The sequence below is a fragment of the Alnus glutinosa genome, chromosome 1, assembly GCF_958979055.1.
Source record: "Alnus glutinosa chromosome 1, dhAlnGlut1.1, whole genome shotgun sequence".
NCBI classification, from domain to species: Eukaryota; Viridiplantae; Streptophyta; class Magnoliopsida; order Fagales; family Betulaceae; genus Alnus; species Alnus glutinosa.
In genome coordinates this window covers 35,781,905-35,803,472 of record NC_084886.1, presented here as the reverse complement: position 1 = coordinate 35,803,472, position 21,568 = coordinate 35,781,905, and the positions used below count along the sequence as shown (strand labels likewise).

At 37.1% G+C, this 21,568-nt stretch overlaps 1 long non-coding RNA gene and 1 pseudogene across 1 annotated transcript; one reads left to right on the top strand and one right to left on the bottom strand.

The window, feature by feature from the left end:
* Positions 1–7,834: 7,834 nt before the first annotated feature.
* Positions 7,835–10,411, bottom strand: LOC133879451 (uncharacterized). Its single transcript, XR_009902084.1, has 4 exons — positions 10,158–10,411; positions 9,571–9,662; positions 9,400–9,470; positions 7,835–8,487 (listed from the first exon to the last, which is right to left on the bottom strand). It is a non-coding gene; the product is annotated as an uncharacterized LOC133879451 (long non-coding RNA).
* Positions 10,412–13,906: 3,495 nt separating this feature from the next.
* LOC133879440 (endochitinase EP3-like) lies at positions 13,907–15,575 on the top strand (annotated as a pseudogene).
* The last annotated feature ends 5,993 nt before the right edge of the window (positions 15,576–21,568 follow it).

The window sequence follows — 21,568 nt, the reverse complement described above, 5'->3', positions numbered from 1 at the left end:
AAGCAAGGCGGAGCATTAGCTGTGGTGCACAAGCATTCTTAGCCTATGTCAGGGCTGAGTCGGAAGGAGAACGTAAGCTGGAAGATATACCTGTAGTGTGCGACTATCCAGACGTTTTCGCCGAGATCTCAACTGGGTTGCCACCTGACTGAGAAATCGAGTTCTCTATCGATCTGATGCCAGGAACTCAACCCATTCATAAAGCACCATACCGTATGGCGCCATCAGAATTGAAGGAGCTGAAGAAGTAACTTGAAGACTTGGTAGACCGGGGTTTCATTCGCCCTAGCGTCTCACCATGGGGAGCACCTGTTCTGTTTGTAAGGAAGAAGGATGGATCCTTGCGTATGTGCATTGATTATCGCGAACTTAACCGAGTAACAATCAAGAACAAGTATCCGTTACCAAGGATTGACGATCTCTTTGACCAATTGAAGGAAGCTACGGTATACTCCAAGATCGACCTTCGATCGGGGTATCATCAGCTTAAGGTGAAGGAAGCAGACATTCCAAAGACGGCAATACGTACGCGTTATGGACATTACGAGTTCTTAGTTATGCCATTTGGGGTGACTAATGCACCTTCTGTATTCATGGATTTAATGAATCGGGTGTTTCACAAGTACCTCGACCAATTTGTAGTGGTGTTCATAGATGACATCTTAGTTTATTCTGCCACTAGCAAAGATCACGAAGAGCACTTGAGGACAGTGCTGAGCATCTTGAGAGAGAAGAAGCGTTTTGCTAAGCTTAAGAAGTGCGAGTTTTGGCTGAAGATGGAGTAGTAGTTGACCCAAGAAAGATTGAAGCGGTGACCAAATGGGAGCGACCATCGAATATAAATGAGATACGGAGTTTTCTAGGGTTTACGGGATACTACCGAAGATTTGTTGAAGGTTTTTCTAAACTTTCAAGGCCTTTAACTGCTTTGACGAAGGAGAATGCTCATTTCATCTGGAGCTATGAATGTGAGGAATGCTTTCAAGAGTTGAAGCAAAGGTTAGTATCTGCACCTGTCCTGACCCTTCCCAAGGAGTCAGAGAAATTCGTTATCTTTAGCAATGCATCTCTTCAAGGCCTAGGTTGCGTGCTCATGCAGCAAGGCAAGGTGATCGCCTACGCGTCAAGACATTTGAAGGGCCACAAGAGAAATTATCCTGTGCATGATTTGGAACTTGCAGCCATCGTTTATGCGTTGAAGATTTGGAGACATTACCTACTTCAAGAGACAGTGGAGATCTACACCGACCACAAGAGTCTCAGGTACATTTTCACGCAAAAGGAATTGAATATGAGGCAGCGAAGGTGGCTTGAACTAATCAAGGATTACGATTGCAATATCATGTACCATCCGGGGAAAGCGAACGTTGTAGCAGATGCATTAAGCAGGAAGTCGTGCGGTAGAATCTTAAGTTCTATCACCACCCCAGATCAACTGGCTCAACGTCTAGATGTGATTCAGTTGAATGTTGCGGAGGAGCAAGCAGTCTTAGCAACTTTGGTTATTCATCCTCTGACTTTTGATAGAATCAAAGTGGCCCAGGAGAATGATCTTGAAGTGTAAGGATTGGTGAGGAAGGCTAATCACAGCAGCGCTTCTGGATTTTATTTCACGGATGACGGTTTGTTGAGAATGGGTGACACTAGGATTGTCATACCTAACGATGTAGAACTGAGAAGAGATATCTTAGATGAAGCCCACAAAACGCGATATACGATTCATCCGGGGAGTACCAAGATGTATCAAGATTTGAAGAAGAAATTCTGGTGGCAGGGCATGAAGAGAGATATTGCTGTATACGTGGCCCAATGTCATGTATGCCAACAAGTGAAAGCTAAACATCAAAGACCTACAGGGCCTCTTCAACCTTTAAGTATTCCGGAATGGAAGTGGGATCAAATTGCCATGGATTTTGTAGTAGGCTTACCAAAGGCACCCGGTGGCCAAGATTCCATTTGGGTTGTGATAGATAGGCTTACCAAAAGTGCTCATTTCATTCCATTTCATATCACCGATCCGATATCGAAGTTAGCTGAAATGTATATTAGAGACATCGTCAGATTACATGGAGTGCCTGTCTCTATTGTATCTGACAGAGATTCCCGATTTACTTCTAGGTTCTGGAAATGCTTGCAAGACGCATTGGGAACTAAGTTAAACATTAGCACTGCTTATCATCCTCAGACCGATGGACAATCAGAGAGAACTATTCAGATTTTGGAAGACATGTTGAGATTGTGCGTGTTGGATTTTAAAGGTAAGTGGATCAAATATCTACCTTTAGTCGAATTTGCCTACAACAATAGCTTTCAAGCAACTATTGGAATGGCACCATATGAAGCGCTATATGGGCGGAAATGTAGATCCCCGCTATATTGGGATGAAGTGGGTGAAAAATATCTCATCGGGCCGGAAATAATACAAGACATGAAGGACAAGATCTCTGTTATTCGAAGAAGGATGCTGACAGCCCAAAGCCGGCAAAAGAACTATGCAGACAAGCACCGCCGTCAATTGTAGTTCGACGTGGGTGACCTCGTCTACCTAAAGGTCTCGCCGATGAAAGGAGTAATGAGGTTTGGCAAGAAGGGAAAGCTGAGCCCAAGATTTGTAGGACCTTTCGAAGTTAAAGAGGTGATCGGCCCCGTGGCGTACAAAGTCGAGTTACCGCCAGCTTTATCTGGAATCCACGACGTCTTTCATGTTTCAACCCTGAGAAGACATGTTCATGATCCACGCCATATCATAGACTTCGAGCCTCTACAAGTGCAAGACAATCTCAAGTACAAAGAACTGCCAATTCAAATTCTTGATCGCAAAGAGCAACGACTAAAGACCAAAACTATTCCTTTAGTTAAAGTTCTATGGCGAAACCACGACGTTGAGGAAGCATTATGGGAACTTGAACTTGAAATGAGGAACAAATATCCACATTTGTTTTAAGGTTTGAAAACTCTTTGCGGTATTTGATTAAAATACTTGCTATGTTTTTAAATGTCATACATTTGTATTATATATTTGCCTTGACTTTCAGGCATGGATCCATAAGGGAATCCTATGCCACCTGGTTTTCCGTTAGTACCTCCTGATGTTCCAGAGGACCTACCGGCACCTGCTGATATTCCTTTGGAGCAGCCAGCGGCCCTAGGATTATTTGCTTTAGGACCTATTCCTTTGGGTGTGTTCGACCCCGTAGGAGAGTTCATGTTATTGCAGCAGACTTACTTTAATAATCAGGCTCTTAACGAAGTAATACTTGATAGGATGGCTCAGATACATCATGAGATGGGATGGGATATTCCGATGGAAGATTTTGCCCCTGAAGAAGAACACCAGCTGGAGGAGGAAGCTCCTTTTGATCAGGCAGAGGAGATTCCTGCGGCACCGCCCATGGATATCTTCACTGACGATGAAGATGACTAGGTAACAAGAAAGAAATTATTATTTCTCGACTGTTATTAGACTTTATTTTGTCTTTTGGGATTGCAAATTTCGAGGATGAAATTTTTGTAAGAAGGGTGGGATGTAATACCCGGGAAAGACACCCCACTTAAGCTATTAAAATATGTGCATAAGTATAAGGCTTAAGAATTGCTCTTGGTCTAATCAAGTTATATAGTTATGCATGTAGAGAGTTGGATCAGTAAAGTTAAATCGATCGAGAGACTTTCTGGTCGATCGAGCGATTATAGGTCGAAGTCGATCGAGCGACTTTATTTTCGATCGAGCGACTTCGCCCAGTGCAGTGCAGTTTCCGCTAATTGCGAAAATTGATTTTTCCACCTAATGATTTGGGACCCACACGTGGTACTTGATGCCAAACGATCATGCCCATATTTAGTTAGCCTAGTTAGTCCATTTTGGTTGAAGCCCAACTAGATTTCCTTAGATATCACGCAATCATGGACTAAGATATGGAATAGTAACCTAAGAGATTTGAGCTATGGATTTGAGGTGTTGGCTGGCTCAAATCCGGCCATTGAGATGATGATTTGTTGGTTAAATCTCAGCCCTTCAAGAGTGTTATATATAGGTTGCATGGGGAGTTGATTTTCATGAAGAAGAAACAAAACTCTAGCCAAAACTCTCTCTCACTCTAGTGCTGTAGAAGTAGCACGAAAATCCTCCATTTTCACCTCACTTTCCAGCACCTAGCAAGCCAAATTAAGCTCCAAAACCACCCTCATTCTCCCACAAAATCAGTAGTAGAGTGTGAGTGGAAACCTCCTTTGTTTTGAGACCAAGAAACCAAGCTTTGCAAGTGGAATTCTCTTGGACAGCAACTCTCCTCCACTCTTTAAGTTATTGGGAAACTTTGGGTGAGTATTTTCTCCCTTAAACTTCTCATAAGATCAAGTAGTTCTATTGTTATTTGAAATCATGACTTGCTCTTGCTTTTAACTATGCATGTTGTATGAAAAGTTGGCTAACTTACATGTGAGTATATGTGTAAGCATGTGGATGAGTATTTACTACATGAGATTAGTAATTTAGAATGGGTAAACTGTGTTTTAAAAATGGATCAAGAAATGTAAGTGTGAGAGTATATATGTTGAGGTTTTGATATATATATATATATATATATAAATTAAAAGAAAAGAGGTGAGCAATATCTAGGTGTGTGTTATAAGGATGTGTGAATTAAAGAAGAGTAAAATCATATGTGTGCTTGATTATATGACAATATATCCTTATTTTAAGGTGTGTTATGTGATGGACAATTCTAGTAGTGCTAATATAAGAGTTGGTGAGTAAGCACTAAAATAGATAAATAAGAGATCATGTTTAAATCTGTAGCCGTTGCAATTTCTAGGAAGAGATATAGTAATAATAATGATTTCATAAGAATGCTTTATTAATTCGCTATCATCATATGATGGTTGTTATGCAGTTGTAAAGGAAAATATTTGGAGCAGAAACTAGTAAGTATCTCTATACTTACTGAGGACGAAGCTGGTTGACTTTTCCTATAATATTATGTTTACTGTTTTATTTACTTGTTTGCGCATGTGGCTTTGCATATTTTATTATTTTAATAATCTGTCTAATAACAAACTGTTGGATCTAGATTCATAGTGGGTACGCGAGGCTTCACATGAGTTTCTAGGTTCTCAATGAATGAGGAGGTACCTGAAAAGAGAATAATAAATACAAAAACTGGTGTACCTAGGTCACCAAGGATTCCGAGGTTTCCAGGAGCCTAGGCTCCCAAAGAAAATAATTAAAAGTTAAAGGGTGGAAGCCTAGGCTTCAAATAACACGTTAACCGAGCCTAGGCCAACAGAGGAGTGGAAAAAGGGAAATACCTAAAACTATACCCTTAAAACTGTCATTGCTTTATGATTACGTTTATGTTCATTTTATGTCTATGACTCGCGATCATGGATTATATTTTGTATATACATGTGATTATATGACCATTGCATGTTGCATTAATTAAATAAATCAGCACTCTTATTATTATTGGAAACAACAGACTCACTTTAGTGTTTATGTTGTTTTCTTCTCTTTGTATGGTATTTGTAATGGTTCAGGCTATGAAGAAGAAGAGGATTATCAGGACAATCCCGACACATAGACGGTTCCTAGTTCAGTTTTTGTAAGGCTAGATAGCCTATATTTTGGGACTACTCTGTTGTAGTTCATTAGCCTAACTTAAGACAATACTTATAATTCTCCAGTTATATGTAGATATTTGGCTTGTATAATTATCTAGCCCCGTGAGGCATGACTGGTATTGCTGTTTGTATAATTATGCTAGCTGGCTTATTATATATTTTGAGGTATTTCAGCAGTAGCTCTGAGGTGTCAACCTATTCCCAATTTACATTACATTTATTCCGTTGCCAATAATTACCTCTGATAAGTTAGTAATGTCTTGTGAAAATTCAAAAAATTTCACTTATGCATTTTGTAAAAGCGGGGCGTTACAAGTATTAGGCCAGTGATTTCCAATCTAGATGGCTTTAGGACACTAAATGTAAAACATTCCAAAGGGTTTAATAACTCAAGTAAAAAATAACTACGAAGCAAAACTAACCATTTGATTAATCTCTCATCTTTTGACGCGAACACTCAATGCTTAATGAGGCAAGAGGTCCAGTTATTCAATGAAGTTTAAAGTGTTTACTTTTTTCTTTTTTTTTTCTTTTTCTCTTTCTTTTTTTAAAACAAAATCCTGCCATTATAATGCCTAAGTCATCCATCTCATGAGTCATTTGAATTCCATCTAAGATACTTAAAACAAAGTATGTAAGGTATTTAACTTAAGTTCATACCCCACAAACAATATGTCAATGTATTTCGTGATTTTTTTCAAATTTTTCAGCACGTCCATTCCATTAGCCAAAGGTAAGTAAACAAACTTAGAATCTCTAATTGCGTGATCATGTGTTCAAAAGTTTAAATTTGTCAATGAAAAACAATCCATAATTACAAATCAACCACATTCTAAGAAATAACATAAACATGTGGAAAAAAAATAATTGGGATAAAATCTGAAAAGTATCTCCATACCCTCAAACTTAAATTACACATTGTCCTCAATGCGTATAGCAGATGCAAGATTAATATCAGGGATATAAGAAAATCTGATTGGAGAGGTATAGCTTATAGCATACCCCCAAACTTAGGGGGTGGAAACATTCGGTATGAAAAACAAGACTAAAAATAAGAATAATATAAAAGCACAAACAAACAAAGAACAAAAAGAATATCTCACATTTCCAACGGAGTCTTAAAGTCAAACATCCTGTTTGTCATACAAAAATGGCATGTTAAAAGTACATTGTGCAAGAAAGATAATATCAAAAGGAAGACCACAATGTCTACCAAAAATACAATGCCATAGCAAAAGACAGAGAGGAGCCAAATGTCACTCATAAAGCAGTATCCGAAAGTGGTGGAAGACAACCCAAGATCTCTTACAACATGTCCTCCATATTTGACTGTCGACCCAGTATCGCTGCCTGTGTTTCCATCATTTCTTTCATTTTTATAGCCATTCTGTCCAGTTGTCCCTATAATACTGAAAAGTTTGTGGGAGCGGACGGAACTGGCTCTTCCCAAGGAGCTGATGGCTCACCCACGTCCATCTCTTCTGTTGGGATGTCATTAACCTCCATATCAACCTGGCGCTCACCCATCCGTGGCAATGCTTTGATTCCACTGAGCCAGGCCAAAAACAGGAATGTTCCTATCTAGGACGGCACCTTCAAGAAAAGGAATACCGCTAGTCATGACAAACTTGGTATGAGGCATGGGAAAGGAAGTAGTCTCAATAAAGCACTTAACAATCGTTGATCCACTGAACTGGCTCTTCCCGAGGAGCTGATGGCTCACCCACGTCCATCTCTTCTACTGGGATGTCATTAACCTCCATATCAACCTGGCGCTCACCCATCCGTGGCAATGCTTTGATTCCACTGAGCCAGGCCAAAAACAAGAATGTTCCTATCTAGGACGGCACCTTCAAGAAAAGGAATACCGCTAGTCATGACAAACTTGGTAATGAGGCATGGGAAAGGAAGTAGTCTCAATAAAGCACTTAACAATCGTTTATCCACCATATCTTCCCAACACTTCTACAATTGCTTCCATATTAAATTGGGAATGCTAACCCAATATTTTTCTTGGAAAGCATACAAGGTAGCCAACGAGGCACTCATCCTGTGTTTTGTGTCCCAATGGGAATACATTTTTTTTTAGCACAGAATCAATGAGCAGTAAATTATGTGGTAATTGGATTTTTTTTTTTTTATAAGTAATTGCAACTCAATTTATTGAAAGCGCAGATGAGCGCAACCCTTGTACACGAGAAGTATACAAGAGAGCTACTAAAAGAGACGAGAAGAGAATAGAATTAAAAATTATACACAATGGAGCTAACCACCAAACTTCTTAGGACGACCATCCCCAACCGACGCGCCCCAACTAGACAACCCCAACACCGTTCGTGGCATAACCCACTCTATCTTAAATAAACTAAAAATATAAATCCAAAGATCACGGGCAACTTCACAGTGAAACAAAAGATAATTCATAAATTCTTCATTCTTCTTACACATACAACACCACTCAATCACTACCACACCCCAAGCTGCTGACTATACAAAGAAAGCCACCATTGTCACTTGTCAGAGCCTTAACACACCAAATACTTTTCAAAGAGGCATAAAGCCGCTCGAAGAAAGAAAAAACCATCTCCATATCCCAATCTTGGATTTGCCTCGTAAAAAGAACATTTCATTGAATAACTCCATTATGAACGACCAAATTATCCACCACCATCGCATCTTTGTAATTCTGTTCGTTTTGAGGTGGAAAATGAGTCACATATTAGTTTTTGGCATGATTGCTAGTGTGGGGATAGATCTTTGATAGGATCTCTTAGCACAAGTGTGCCTATCATCTCCGTACTCATCTCCAAACATATCGTTAATAATGAAATGTAAATCACAGTGTGGAGAGTATTCGCCAACTCGAGCCTGCAGATCATCACAAGGGCAATTAATTAGTCTTAAGTAGCCACAGTACTACTTGCATAACTGCTCATAATATTGAGTTTCCAACTACTCGTTTGTAGCCCCTTATTTTTTTAAAAATTATATTGACTTAAAATTTAGCATCGTGGCAATCCTTAACACATCACTAAATATTTTATTGACGTGCCACCTTTTGAAAAGTCACTAATTAGTGACGTGGCAAAAAGTGAATTACCGTAAACACGTCAAAAAATGAAAAAAATAAATAAATAAATAAAATTGTAGTGCCTTATCACAATGCCTTGCATAACTAATTAGCAATTTTCAGGCTAATTAATAACATGTCAAAAAGTGAATTACTCTATACACGTCAATAAATGCAAAAAATTTTGTAGTGCCTTATCACAATGCCTTGAATAACTAATTTGCAATTTTCAGGCTAAGCACCGTTCTGATAGGTTTTTCTTGTCATAGATAGGGATGGTGTTGATTTGAAAGCTTTAGAGGAAATCAGTAAGCATTCCAAGGGGAGAGGTTGCTTTAAAAGCATTAAGCTACAATGGACTCTAAGGCAAGTATAGATCCACAAGCAAGCATGAAAAACATAAGCCTAATCAGTTTAGTCCTTTCTTGCACTTTCTCATGTTCTTCGTGTGCACTACAAGTTTTCTAGATTTCTTTTTTGTTGAGTGAGATGTAAATGCTCTAAACAAGCGTCCCAAAAATAACAGCTAAATCTTCAACGTCATAAACACCACGGCCAAATCTTGATTTGGCGATGGCGTTATAAGCATCCCAAAAGGAAACCAACAAAAAGAAAAAGAAAAAGAAAAGAGTGGCAATCCGAGGCAAATGTTACTCTATCGATAAAAACAATAAAATAAAGATTGGTAAATCTAGACAAATTTTACTCACCATGCGTTTTCCCAAAATCACCCATTCCTGGATTGAATGCCTTTTTCATGACCACAAGAGCAAAAGGCGAACTGCAGACAATACAAGAAAGCCTCTTGGTTCACTCGAACATAAACCATGTTATGTTATGACAAAAAGTGAAGAGAATAAAAGAAGGCCAAATTCTGTTACCTAGAGGAAGCTCCGCATGTATTTCTTGACAGAAGACTGGAGCTTCTCCCAGCGCTCCGATTCCATTTATACCGTAGGCTAGTAGTAATCAACTGAATACAAGCATTGAAGGTTTTAAAGAAATGTTAATAAAAATATAAAGACACCTCAAATAAATAATATAAGATATTAGATTCATCTTGTGATAAGCAAGAGATGAGGGGCAAAAAAAAAAAAAAAAAAAAGATAAATCGTGAGCAAAATATGGGAAAACCAGAGAGTATGATAATAAATCCTAGACATTCTTTATAGAAAAAAAAAATGAAAAAACAAAAGCTTAAAACTATTGCAGTCCTTCAAGCTGATAAATTAAAAAAATAATGTTCCTTTTATTGTGAATGTAATAGGCCAGAGCAAATCAGGAATGAAATATTGCGAATCCAGCCCATGACTTCTTTCACAGATTAAAAATTGAAAATAATTTATATAATTTTCGGAAGTAAAGAAGAAGCAGAACAAAACAGAGAAATAAGAAAAATTAGAGAAAATAGCTGAAGGCTAGCTAAAAGAAGAACAAAGTAGGAATTTATAGTTGGTATAAAGATCACCTTAAGATTGCAGTAGCGAGACAACATGCGAAGTGAAGAAAGGGCGGTAGTTTATGCAGTCGGGTCTCTGCCGCCGCTGCTGCTGCTGCTGCTTCCTTTTAGGTTTCCGAGTATTGGATGTTATGTGTGAGAAAAATCTAAACCACTGAGACGAAATACGCAAGAGAGAAAGAAGAAGCAAAGAGAGAAGGGGCGGTTGTCTGCTAAGAGAGACTGAAAGTTGGAGAAAGAGAGAAGAGGAATAAGTCTGTATGATGAGATCCAATTTATAAGGGGGGGGTCTGGCATTAATAGAGCGGCACCACTGGCACAGTGGCACGTATATGTTGTGTAAACGACAGAACGAGTCACGGGTAGAAGAACTGTTAATTTTTCTTGAGAGTGATAAAAGTGAGATTCGCATGCTTATTTTTTTGGTGCCCGAGGATGACTACAGCTTTTTGACAAAGACGCGACCTTCTGTCTTCCACTAACAATTTTTAATTAAAAATAATAATAATAGAAAAAGTGGTGCAAAAGGATTCGTAAAAGCTTTGTGCATCTGCCTTCACTTTCAATTGCCTGTTTTTTACATAACGTCACCGTAGCTGAGGGTGTAGGTGCGCAGGTGCTATTATAAGCAATTGTCTGCTCTCCTTTCTCTCGGCTAACGTGCGCCTGAACATCTGGATTAAAATAATCCAACGGTTTGAAATTAGAAGTCATCTGCTCTGCTCTCTCTCGCCATTTACCCCGTCTCCTCTTTCACCAAGTGCAGTGCTGAACCCACCTACAATTACAACCGGCCTCACCTCCAACCGTTTTTTTTTTTTTTTTTTTTCAATTTATTTATTACTCCCACTCAAAATTTGAAGTACTTTCATGTATGTGAGGACAAAACAGAGATAATAATTCAACAAAAGGCATGTGATGCGCACATAATCTGTGAACCGTTTGATTTAATGAGATTGACTAACGGAAGAGAAATTTTGGTAAATGGTAGTTTGAGGTAGTCTGATAATGAGAGTGTCTGTTCATATGACTATATTGACAAAGAATAGTAGTTTATGAAGAAAAAAGAAAAGATAGGTTCATTCTCTATTCTCTTTGCCCATGTTGCACTTCATCCAACCTTCAAACCTAATGTTGGTGAGGCTTTAACCATCTTCATTCGAGAAGAAAATGTGAAAGAAGCCTTTTTACTCCTTGATTACTTTATGAATCGTAAACTGTTGTTGTTTATGAAATTGTGTTAAATTGGCCGTGGTTCTTCCTCTTCCGACCACTTGATTAGTTTGTCAATGATTCTTTCAATTTGGTTTGATTAGCTTGAATTGAACAAGTTAGAGTCCAAATATCTGTAGCCTAAGTAGTCACCGAGGGAGAATTTTCCTATGGTTCAGGAAGAGATCAAGAAGGGGGGATGTGTTATTGGGAATGCCACAAGAAATTTTGGTGGTAGCTACCCATAGTGGTTGCGGTGTTGTGAGCGCAAATGTTAGTGCTCCTATCAATCTTAGATAAGAGTAAAGATAACAGTTAGGTGGGTTGTTAAAGCCTCACCAATATTAGATTCATAGGGTGGAACAAGTGTAGCATGAGCAAAGAGATTATACCCATCTAATTTAGAGCCAATTGTAGCAATTGCAAAAAATAATCCTTTCGGTTGACATGACGTGTTTCACAAATGAGGCAAATATTTGCATGTGTTTTTATTTATTATTTTTAAAAAAAAACTGATGTAACAGGGATAGAGGCACTTAGAGGGTGGGGTGGGGTGGCCATGGACCCCTCAAAAAATTTCAGAACCCTTGAAAAAAAAAATTATTTTTTACTGGTTAATCATATGGTGGCCCCGGCAAAAATGAAATTCAACCCTCCCAAGAAATTTACTCTACTAATACAAATTAGATTACGTAGTAGAAGGGAAGATGAATTTCTATCAAATTATTTGCTAATTTATATTTTGTTTCATGAAAGACCACCGTTGAACACAATTCAAAGGAGGTACAAAGTTTATTTTCGGATTTTTTTTTTTGTACATGTCTATAGCAAACTAGAATATCTTTTTGTTCGTAAGAAAATTTTTTTTTTTTTTTTTTGAACAGAGAATGATTGTTATTGCTACTTCAAGAAAATACATCCATATTGATCCTATACAAGTAGGATCTTAGGGACCCGATCGTTCCCTAAAAACAATGTTACTAACACTCAAAGGGGTGTCTTCCAGCCAGTGTTGATCTATAATGTTATGAGAGGCCATCTTTGCTAACTTATGGGCCGCCATATTACAATCACGAGGGATAGCTTGAAAGCTGGTTGACCGAAAATGGTGCCTTTCCTTTTGAATACTCTCTATAAAATGTCCCGCCTTTGAAAATGTAGGAGAACCCGACAGAATTTCCTTGACCACTTGAGTTGCATCTCCTTCGAAAATCACCTCCCAGAAGCCCGCTTCTTTGCAGAATTGCATAGCTTGCAGAGCAGCCATTGTTTCTGCCGTCTTTGCATCAGTCCTCACCTGTTGCGTTATACTCCTGGCTCCCAAGCATAAACCTTTACTATCACGAGCTATGATGCCCTGACCAATCCATCCTTTGGCCACATTTAAAGCTGCGTCCCAGTTCACCTTAATGACACCATCTGGTGGAGGAATCCAGTGTGTTTGTCTTCTACTTTGTGCCTCCTCCCCTCCTTCCGAGAGGGACGACCCCTTTTCTTTGATATTGCATCTTTTGAAGTCCAGAAGTACCCTTGAGGCTTTTATAGACTTGTGCCTCCTCGCCAAAAAATTTATTTTTAAAAATGATTTTATAGACTTGTAATTTTTGTATACAGTACTTATGACTTATGACTTTTTATAAAGTTAAATTTAAAACTTGTCTGCTTTTATTTTACACGCGCACATATAAAGGGACTATATATATATATATATATATATATATATATATATGAGAAATGCTAGAAATGCACTCCTCATCCCCCTTTGTCTCCCCCTTTTCCTTAAAGTACTGGCACTAGCTGGATCCAAAGCAAGCTTGGGCTGGTTCAAGTCAGGATAGGCTTCGTATAGTGGGAAAGTATAGTCAGGCCTAGCTCCAGTCCATTTTATTCTTCATTTATAGACAAAATTATTTCTTTTAAAACTTTCATTTTGTGTTGTCATAGAAAATTTATCACGTAATTTCCTCAGAGAGAAATCGGTTAGTTCTGGGATATCATTCGACCCTATGAAAGGCTGCTTCTTAGGACAATGGACTGGACAATCGGCAGTCCAATCTAATCCAAATATTAAAAAAGACTTAAAAATGCTTGTGGAGTCAAATATGTGCATGTTATGACGACAGTGATACCAGCAAGGCTACGCCATTCAAATTCATTGATACAGAATCTTCATCACCTACTTCTTGTAAGAGATCGAGAGTTTTGAACTTGAGGTCCCAACACCGTATCATTAATTAAAAGCATATGAGTGATGCAATCATTCCATTGGTGATGGTCTTTTAGCATCTAACTGTTGATGGATCGACAGGGATATTGGATTCCAGAGGGTATGCTTGTGAAGACACGGACTCATTGGACAGCATTTCTCAACATTTGAAGAGGTTAATTGGACTGCATTTCAATATGATGTACAGATGATAAAGAACATTTTATACTCATTAATTACTTCATCTTTGGTAAAATTGGCATTGATCTTTTCTTTGTTAATAATATTACAAGCCCTCTGGAAATCGTAATATATATCCAGATTAAAAATCGAATCTCACCTTAACTCAGCACTATAAATATCTAATTTCCTAACTTCAATATTTCCCATCACACATTGTCCTCTCCCAAAATGGTAGTAGCCTTTAAGATGGAGAAGAATGTACTAACCCTTATCCTAGTTGCAGTTATAGCTGGAGCCTTGCCAAGATACATAGAGGCTCAACATTGTCGTTGTGCCACACATCAATGTTGCAGCCAATGGGGCTATTGTGGCACCAGGTGCCAAGAGGGTCCTTGTTACACGTTTAATGATGTTCCTTTGCCTACTTTGACACCAGAATTCTTCAATAGGATACTTGATCAGGCCGATGCAAGTTGTCCTGGAAAGAAATTTTACACACGAGCAGCGTTTCTTGAAGCTCATGATTCATTTTATGAATTTGGTAGGACTGGCTCGGTTGATGATTCTAAGCGCGAGATTGCAGCCTTCTTTGGCCATGTCACACATGACATTGGATGTAACATCTCTCTCTCTCTCTCTCTCTCTCTCTCTCTCTCTCTCTCTCTCTCTCTCTCTCTCACATACAAATATAAACACATGTTGCATGCACGCACCCAGAAACTTATATTTGAAGCCATTTTGTAAATTAATATCTAATATTAAGTATCTTCTCAAGCAAAAACCATTGCTTTATAATTCCTAATAGCTTCCCTAAAATTTAACAAATAATAATTTATTTGATGTTGCATTTTCTAGAAAAAGAGATCTAGATAAAGGAGAAGAAACAGGAAAAGAAGAGATGGTTAAGATATTCCTCTTGCTATCGGCCTGCACATTGAACACAAAAAAAAAAAAATATGACAGTTTTATCTAGACTGTTATGGGCTTAATTGCTTAAGCATGTAACGGATAAATAATGGTAGTTTGAGGAACCCAAATGTTAGAGAATATATTCTCCATATATTAGTCGGAACTTATAGACTCCAAAACTTATTTTATACATTAGTCGTGATTTTCATGTATAAATATAAATTTCATAATATATATAAATTTCTCAAGTCTTATCGTGTTCTAAACATTTGTTTATAGTGCAAAAGGTCAAAAATTAACATAAGAATTAGATTAAATAAATAATAATAATAATAACTAAAGCAAGATGTTTGCTTTTTTCCTTTTGTGTACAGATTTTTGCTATATAGAGGAGATAAATGGTCGCTCCAAGAAGTACTGTAACAAATGATACACAAAATATCCATGCAATCCCAACAAAGGTTATTATGGTCGTGGACCACTTCAGCTATCTTGGAATTTCAATTATGGACTAGCAGGAAATGTCATTGGGTTTGATGGGTTAAACTTTCCTGAAACTGTTGCAAATGACCCTGTTATTTCATTTAAGACAGCCTTGTGGTATTGGATGAAGTTTGTTCATCCAGTCATTGGCCAAGGATTCGGGGCAACAATTCGAGCCATTAATTCCCTTGAATGTGATGGTGCAAACCCTGCAAGAGTAAGAAGACGTGTTGTATATTACACTAAATATTGTAACCAACTTGGTGTTCATCCTGGCGACAATCTCACTTGCTAGTGTAACACAGTTCACTAGGACCAAGTTCTTTCTTTTTTTCTCCAAAGTTAACTCTGATCTTTTTGGATCAGCTAGTTCTTGTTGCTTCTATGATTGCTTAATGTATGGTTTAAAATGAAATAAAGAGTATGAATTAGAAAGATCCCGAATTGGCTTCATTGCCAATATTTTCCTTTTCTAGGGTCATTAGTTTACCAACTTGGAGTATGTGAAGATCATTTGCAGATTATTTCCTTACTAATAGGCTCTTGTGTTTGATTTGAGGTAAATGATCTTTGAACCTAGAAAAAATAAACCTCCTTTTATTCAATCATTCCCATATTCCTTACTCCATTATAGAACTAGGGCTTGGTGGGTATAATCCACAGCAATTTATATCGATTAAGAAATTGTTTGACTTATTCCTAGAATTTAGGGCCCAATTGAAAATTTAACACCAAGAAATTTCTTCCAACTATGAACAAATATATAATGGAAATGGTCAATCCCTTTTCTCAGCATCAAGGGCGAGTGTACCTAATGTGTCTTTGGCAACACATTTGAATATGATTCAAGTTGAGTATTGATAGAATAGTTTTTCTCCTACCAAGGTACCGATTGGTGAGTGCCTGGAAACGAGAAAGAACTTAGCAGAGGAACTTGCTAGAGCAAGCCGGCAAAGGATAACTCTTGTGATGAGCCATTTTTTATTTTTATAAAAACGGATCATAGCATGACTACACGCTATGAACCAAACATCAATACTAAAGACGACTCAAAACATGAACATATCATATCAGAGAATACACATAGCAACGAAAATACTGTACTAATTATCCATAGAAATTTACCTAATAAACATATCAAATAAACTAACAAGAGCTTCTATATCAATACTCAACATCAATACATCTCAATTTACTAGTACAATGTACAAGTCACTACCACATAATGAGGGATTGACTTAGATTAAATCAATGCCTCACAAGACAGCCAATCAAAGGAATCCCTTCAACGACCTCTAAGTTCGCACATGATCTATGACCCACGACGCACAAACCTGCAACCAAAGCAACATCTATGCAATCGTGGAACCCCACGATAACATTGGCAGAATAACGAGTCCATGGTCTCTGTGAGTGTAAAAACCACTAGGTGTTCGCATAGAGGCGACTTTTCTTTCTTTCTACCTTACATTTACAATATCAACTACCTTACAGATAATAAAACATTTCTTTTAAAAAGGTTTCGAGTTGATGAGGTAAACATTAGCCTTTTACAAATACGTGAAATCAGACTACTTAGCTGTGAATATATATATATATATATATGTTCCAATCTCTTGTTTGGAAGCATACACATATAAACTCATCTGTACCATACATATGTGTACATCATATGTCTCAATTATAGTCAAATATGTGACGATCCGTTTTTTTTTTTTTTTTTTTTAATACAAACGCAAAACGAGTTATTGCAATGGCACGACTACGTGTCGCTACGACTACGTGTTGCTCAGCCAACATATAGCACATGCCCCATAACATGCACCTGATAATCAAAGTAACTTCTATTTAACTATGCAGAATAAAACATAAACCTGAATAGTGAAAATTACAACTTATACATCTATCACAAATTAATTACAACAAAGAGTCATTTAATATCTATCTGTTTGAATCTTATTAATACAATAATTACATAACAATAATGGCTTTACAAAGAATAAGTAACACAAACGTCACAAGCCATACCAGACCTATAAAATAGTGGACAACCCGTGGTCCGACAATTACAACTGTCGCGACAAGCTTCAGTCATAATATCCCAAGTACACTGCTACCAAACTATCAACTATACCGAAGTACCTGCAACTAAAGAAACATCATCTACACGGTTGTGGTGGTATCCACATCCGCATAGGTGAAAGAATGAGTTCGCCGCCTTAGTATAAAACATACTAAGACCTCAGTGATATAAGACTAACTGAGTTTTCACAAAGAACCAACCTTTATATTATTTTTAGTCACGCGAGCACTATATCAGCCACAATTTACCAATAGCTAATACAACAAACATCGACTATCCAAAAAACATTTAAAACATACTATATAGCTGTGAACATATGTAGAAGTTCCAGTCATCCCTCCTTGGAAGTTTCTACATATAGACTCCTCTATAATACTTTTCAACGGTGGCTCAGACACAGTGCATACAATCACTCAATCACAGATATCACGCACACACATAGGTCTTAAGCAAGAAACATGGCATCTTACTCTTCCATACTAGGATAACATCCTTCAACAAAACACTCGCAATACCATCTCTAATCGTATTTCAGCTTCGTGCCTTGAACGTCAGTAGATCATGAGAGCACTAGAGTTAAACTCAATCATGCTAACACATCTTTCCTGAAGAACAAGAACAGTCAACCTTCTTACTCATAGACATGCCATTACTCGCACCTGGGCAGTCATGTATCCATGTACTTTCAAGTTCAATGTATGACCTTAACACATGCGACCATCCGATAGAAATATACATAAGCGCTTTTCATTTAAGACACTTATACATATCAACACGTCTAGTAAAAGCTACTCATAACATAAAAACATCACTCATAAAACAATGCTATATATGATATGCATGCATGAACTGGGGCTATTGATACTGATATGCTGCTGATACTGATATTGCTGGTATGTATGCTCTATACTACTTGCTCTATGTTCTGTGCTTGACCAGTATATATTTCACTACTGTATCATGCTGAAATCATGCAGTTGCTAAATTACGTTCTCTTAAAACTAAACAAATCCAACATTTTATCCAACACTTTGAAATCATTCAAAACTTAGTTTCTTCATAAAATCTAAACAATTTCAACATGACATGTTCTCAAACTCAAAACATAGTTTCATAAAACACAAACAGTTTCAACATGACATGTTCTCAACGATTTATATAATTTAAATCCCAACCGCAGAACTTAACACTTTAAATCAATTCAATACTTTTCACTCTTGCACTATTTCTTAAACATCATTGATATAGTTTAAACATAATCGAAACTAATCAAATTATCCAAAACATACATTTCATCATATGGTTGGTTCAGATTCATAAAAGAATATACATTTTACAAATCCATAATACATAAAAATATAATTTCTCAGTGAGTAGAATACTCACCTTGGCTGCATTGGACTCTTGACTCGAACACTCCCTTGGACTCTAGTCACTTGGACTCTTCATTGGAGAACCAATTAAATTCTCCAATCCGAAAACGATCCTGCAAACATTGATATCGTTAGACTATGCCATTGAACTCTACACTCTATGACACATAGACTACCCGCGTGCTTTCACATCGCATTACCCTCTTCTAAGACTAGCTGTGTACTTTTGGCTATTATTAGGTTAATCATTGGTTCAATGTTCGTATTTATTTGTTTATTAACAATACGATGTATTTATTATTTTCATTAGTTTATATATTATTGTATTATATTATCATCATTAATCTCTTTTTGTAACGCGTTGCTTATTTATTTAGTTAATGTATATTTGACTCATATACATATATGTGTGTGTGTATATATATACAACACCCATTAAACTCAAGCTTAGTTCGGTGGTATACTTAAGTACTTTATTCTAATATTAGGTTGTAGGGTCTTAATGAGTCCATTGGTTAATAACTAAACTATGCTAAGTACAATTCCATTTATTTACTATGTTTTTACGTTTACTCTATTTATTTATTCCCTTAAATTTATTTATAATTATGTAAATATCTCGATAATTAACTCATAGAACCTAACATTAATACTTTAAAACATTAATCTTCCAATCTATAGTTAAATTAGACTTTCGCTCTCCGCTATAATATATTCATTGTGGTTACGATCCCAACTATACGTTTATCTTACTTATTTATCTTTTACTTACTCACCTACTCATTTATTATATTGTCTTAGCATACCCATTATATATACACTAATTCCTCCTCATAACTTTTCTAAAATCCAAACCAACCAAAGCTCATAAACATAACCAATTACATCTATTAGCCCTCAAAACTACATAACCCTACCTACATGACATTTCACTCCTATTTCCATCACATTTGCTATTTTCACCAAAAGATCACACATTAACTTCTCACCGTATTTGCCATTAACACATAGGATCTAAATACATTAATTTCGAACTCTGCTCCAACATACCAACACTTACCCAACGCTCAACAATTTAATACCACAAATCCACCATTCCAAATCAACCCATCAAAACACTCAAAAATCTCACACAGTTAATCAGAACCTAAATAAACCAATATCATAAATCACTCCTTTGATACGTCAAGCCTAACAACAATCCATTCGGTTACCTTAACCCTAGAACATAAATCCAAATAACTAAAAAGAGCAAGCATCACAATAGTCCATAGAATCACACCTCAAAACAACCCCAAAATGCAATTCTATTGAAATCACAGAACCATATATACAAGCACCTAACCCAATCAGTCAATTTGACAAAACATTCCAAATCTACACTTTAAAACTCAACCTGTAGAAAATCACAGACTCATACATGGCCAAAATACCTTTCTCATGTACACCCAAAATCACTCCAAACAGGAAAACCGCATGGAGGACGGGGTCTCTAGGCCTTTCGGGTTACAGGTCTCCCTGGGTTGCTCGGGTCATCGGGTTACGGGTTTGAGGGGTTTTGGGTTACGGGTCTTCGTGGTTCAGCAGGTCTTTGCCGAAAATCCCTTGGAGCCGCCGGAAATCGTCCCAAAATCGCCGGAAAACTGATCCTAGAGGGTCGGATTTCACGGGTCCACCGGGTCTCCCTCATCTCTCCCAATCTCACTCTCAATCTCTCGGCTCTCTGTCTCGATCTCACTCTCTGCTCTCAACGCTCTCTCTGATCTCCCTCTCAATCTCTTGATCTCACTCTCTCGTCTCTCTCTCTCTCTGTGTTCGGGTGAGTAGAACATAGAAGAAGGAAAAAGAATAGAAGAGAAAAGAAGGAAAGAAAAGAGGAAGGGGGGGCTGATACGTGGGGCTTGAGGGGGAGAATGATATTTTTCCACAACAATCCACAGCCATACACGTGGTTGTGGATAAGACCAAACCTTGGTCTTATTCCAATTCTAGCTCCTATCCTTTCTAAATTGCAATTTTGCCCTCATCATATCTTATTCATTTCTCAAATAATTATTATTCAACCCCATTTTATTCAATATCATTGCCACTTAACCTTACAATTAATCATACACTACATTAGAACTCATTATTGTTATTACTTATTTCAACTCCATTATTTACTTTAAACTCATTTTATTTTTTCATAATATAAATGTTGTCACCTAAAATCTATTATTGGTCCATCCTATTTAATAAATATGATTTACTAATTGCTAAACTCCTTGTTTAAATTCTTGGTCTTTACAATATACATGCACTCCATGACTTCCGGGAAATACAAGCATACATGTACACTTAAACAAGAAACCATTTAAATCCTCATATGCAAACCAGTTGTAACAGTATGCACTTACTCTGTTCCATTTAAACTCATAGGCATATCGATACATTTAGCATTAAATCTCATATAAAATATAACATATGACACCATCATATAAAACTATGCCATGCATGCTTCCTTGTACATAAATCTTTTACATTTTTTCTTTGTCATCACTCTATGACTTGTCTCGACGGCTTCTAGGATATCTTTTCATATACATACTTATCATCATGTGGGACTTGTCCCTAGGCAGTGAGAGTTAGAAACTCACTCCTTTCGAGGACTTGTGCTTCATAACATCATTAAGTTAATATCATCAAGGGCTTACCCCCAGGGTCTTATCCCTTAGTGTAATGCTGGTGACTTGTCCCAATACTTTAATCTCTTATGCACTTTTATCATTCATGTTTATGCTCATGCTTCATGCTATAAAACTATCATTCTTTTGCTTTCATGTTCCTGATTCATTCAACAACATTTCACCTTCATAATTCATAAAACATATATTGAAATCCTTAACTTTTCTCAGAAGTCACAAAACATATCTCAATTCTTAATTTCATAAAACATACTTTAAAGCTCATAAATCATCATCAAAATCATATC